Source organism: Elephantulus edwardii, unplaced genomic scaffold (genome assembly GCF_000299155.1).
Source record: "Elephantulus edwardii isolate Elephantulus edwardi_28Jun2011 unplaced genomic scaffold, EleEdw1.0 scaffold00001, whole genome shotgun sequence".
Lineage (NCBI taxonomy): Eukaryota > Metazoa > Chordata > Mammalia > Macroscelidea > Macroscelididae > Elephantulus > Elephantulus edwardii.
In genome coordinates, this window is record NW_006399751.1 from 21,843,509 (window position 1) to 21,847,048 (window position 3,540).

The window sequence follows — 3,540 nt, forward strand, 5'->3', positions numbered from 1 at the left end:
TTTATATTTTCATACACACACACACACACACACACATATATATATATAAATTATAGGAAGCTTTCATGGCTTTAGTGATAAGGAGTTGCCAACCCTAAGTTCCAATTCCACGGGTCAAAAATGGGCAATCTCCTCTCATGCAATTGACCACCTCTGAAAACCCACTGGAGTGTCAGCTATGGGTTGGTTTTGACTCAACAGTACACAACAGCAACATTATCAATGGTAGTATCATATAATAATACAGGTTTATCAGCTGATTTTTTTCTATGTGATAATATTTTGTTACCATGTTTCTTTCATTCAATATTTTATCCTACAATATCATTCTTAATGGCTACCTAATATTCCAATTGCAGAATATAGCATCTTTTCTTTAATGTCAGGTTATTAGGTTATTTATATTTTTGCTAACAATAAAACCCTTTCTTTTTCTTTATTTTAAATTGGTTTTCATCAAAGTTTACAGAGACTTTAAATTACCATTTATTCATTGTTGCACTTTTCTCCCTGCTCACCCCTCCCTCCATTCGCTTTTCTTTTTGAAAAGTAAAAGAAAAAAAATCTTTCATTGTTATTCAATCCCTTCCCCCAAGCCCACTTCACTATGCTTCCTTAGTTCAGGACTCCTGTCATAACAATATCTAATCATGTCAGTCCTGTTTTATAACAGTGGCATTATGCCATATTTGTCTTTTGTGTGACTGAGATATTTCACTCAACATAATGTCCTCCAGAGTCACCCATTTTGTGTAATATTTCATGAGTTCCTTGTTTTTCAATGCCGCATAGTATTCCATTGTGTGAATATACTACAGCTTCTCTATCAATTAGTTTGTTGATGGACACATGCGTTGTTTCCAACTTTTTACAATTGTGAACAAAGCTGAAATAAACATAGGTGTGCATGCATCCGTTTGGATGGCAGTTATGGTTTCTTTATGGTATATTCCCAGTAGTGGAATTGCTGGGTCAAATGGTATTTGTATTTGCAACTTCTTGAGAAAGCACCATACAGCTTTCCATAGTGGTTGCACCAAATTTTACACTCCCATGACAAGTGAATAAGGGTTCCAGGTTCTCCACAACCTCGCTAGTATTTGTTGTAAATTTTGCTATTCTTACTGAGGTGAGATTATATCTCATATCAAACCCTTTCTTGAATATAAAAATAAACCATAAGACAGCTTCATGATAATATTAATATCTCAGCAATTGAAGAAATATTTAGAAACAAAAGCTAGTATTAATTTATGAATGAAGTAGGGCTTTGTTAATAATAATAACATCATTGAACAGGAAGTCAGTCATGTTTTTTTTAAATTTTTTATTATTTTGTGTGCGTGTACCATCAAATCAGATCTGACTGGTACAGGAGGATATTGCACCTCCTTCTCCGGCAGAGCATCTGGTGGATTCGAACCGCATTCCTCTGGGATTGCAGTGCAGCTTCTTGACACTAGGCCACCAGAGCTCCCCCACCAGTCATGTTTTCACACAGGTATAAAACCTATCCATTGCACATATAATTCTCATTGTAGCCTATAACATCAGCAAGCTCCCCTGGGTCGTAGCCTATAACATCAGCAAGCTCCCCTGGGTCTCCAGCCCTCAGGTTGGAAAGATTCCATTACTGCCCTCACCTGTGTAACGTATTCACCTGTGGAGGCAGAGTGGTAATATTTCCTCAGATTTTAGAACTGCACAACGTTATTGGCCCTTTAGAATGATAGGCAGCCATTGAGTTATCATCAGTGGGTTGATTTCGTCTTATATATCACTTAAGAAAATATAAATCTCAGGATTAGAATTTCTAATCTCATATTAGCTACATAAGAGATTATTTGAAGAAAAGGAATTAAAAAAGCAAAACAGGGACCATGAATCTGTCTTTTGTTAACAATTAATAGTCAAGAGCAATATTTTGCATAAAATGAAACTGAAGAGTTTACATCTACATGGAAAAATCATTTTTATTCAATTTTTTTTTCCTTTCAAACTCAAAAGAGTTTATGATTTGTTCTCGGGGTTTTTTTAAAGTCAGAGAGAAAAAAAACATAAGGGGGGAAAAAAAATTAGAAAGGACAGTAAATCAAACCCCAATTTCCCGAACGTAAAACAGTCCCCTGGTGATGGAAGCCGGGAGGTCAAGGCCAGAGTGACACCAGGACAGGAATGACTGGCCCCAAAAGTGTCCTGCAGGATCCTCAACAGTGTCCTCCGCGCTCCGAGGCCGATGTGCTATTTCCAGTAAGTTAATTTTTTTCGCCGGCGGATCACAAAAAGTCCGCGCTGGAGCTGGCCCAGGTAGATCCTCATCTTGGTGCTATCGCTGGTCTTCCTCACCAGATCTCATTGGCTCCGACGGAGCTAATGACACAGCTCAGTTTCTGGTTGTCCTTTGACTCCAGGTAGATGGCTTGGCTCTTGTGGTTCCATCTCTTATCATAGTAGAGTTTGCCGTCTTCTATCCGAGCTTCAAATCTCTGGGCTGGAGACTCTGCAGGTGTGGGCAGGCAAGTGTTCAGGAGAGGATGGGGACGCTGGTCTCTTGGGTGACTTAAGCTTATTTAAGGTTCTCAGATCCTCCATGATCTGTTCGTCAGTTAACAAATAGTTTAGCTGAGCAGGAGCGGGCTTCCTTCTCTTGTCGGGGATGGGAACGGGGTCATTCGGTCGCCGCTGCAGCTTTCTGGTCATGATGGGTTTCACTTCCATGGAATCTCCAGTCAGCTCCATTGTGAGCTTCTCATTTTCAATCATCTTTTTCTTTTCTTCCAACTCAGCAATCAGGTTCTCTTTCAGCTCGACCTTCTTGTCCTCAAATTCTTTCACTGCGGCATTCTTCTCTTTAATGTAATTCCTCTCCACTTGTTCAGTTTCCAGCTGGAAGAAGAGCTCTGCATTTCGGACCCTCCCTTTGTACTGCTGGTCTAGTTTCTTCATTCTCTTCTGATATTCCTGAAGCGTACCTTCCTGTAGCTACTGCAACTGTCTTTTGAGAGACGCCAGTTTGTCCTGATACATCTGTTCTTTCATTTCTACGTAGTCTTCTTCGTCATGTTTTGCCAGGTCCGTTTCATTAGCATCCTCCGTGTCTTTGTCCGACTCGCGGCCCCGACGCTGTGCTCATCGTCCTCCGCACTCTCCGGCTCCTCGTCGTCGTCCAGGTAGTACTCCGGGGCTGGCGGCGCTCCAGCCGGGGCCGGGGCCGAGGCCAGCAGCCCCGCGGCACTCATGTCGCCTCCGACCGTGGCCAACTGTATCACGGGGAGACCACGACCACGCGCGCGGGAGACGCGATGTCCGCCTCGAAGCTGCCGTGGGAGCCGGACTCGAGCGGGAGCCGCGGCGCCCCCTTCCCGGTCTCCGCGAAGCTCTGCCCCTCTCCTCAATTCTTTAAGTAAATAACTTTTTGACACACTGCAGATTCTTAACTTGTCTTATTTCTTACTCCCAAAGAATAACATAAATGAAAATAGATTTTTTATTTATTTTTTTAGGAAAATACATTTGATGATAAAAATAATCATATAAATT

The 3,540-nt window shown here is 41.6% G+C and overlaps 1 pseudogene; it reads right to left on the reverse strand.

Moving 5' to 3' along the window:
- Positions 1 to 2,241: 2,241 nt before the first annotated feature.
- On the reverse strand, positions 2,242 to 3,239 carry LOC102869358 (annotated as a pseudogene).
- Positions 3,240 to 3,540: the final 301 nt, after the last annotated feature.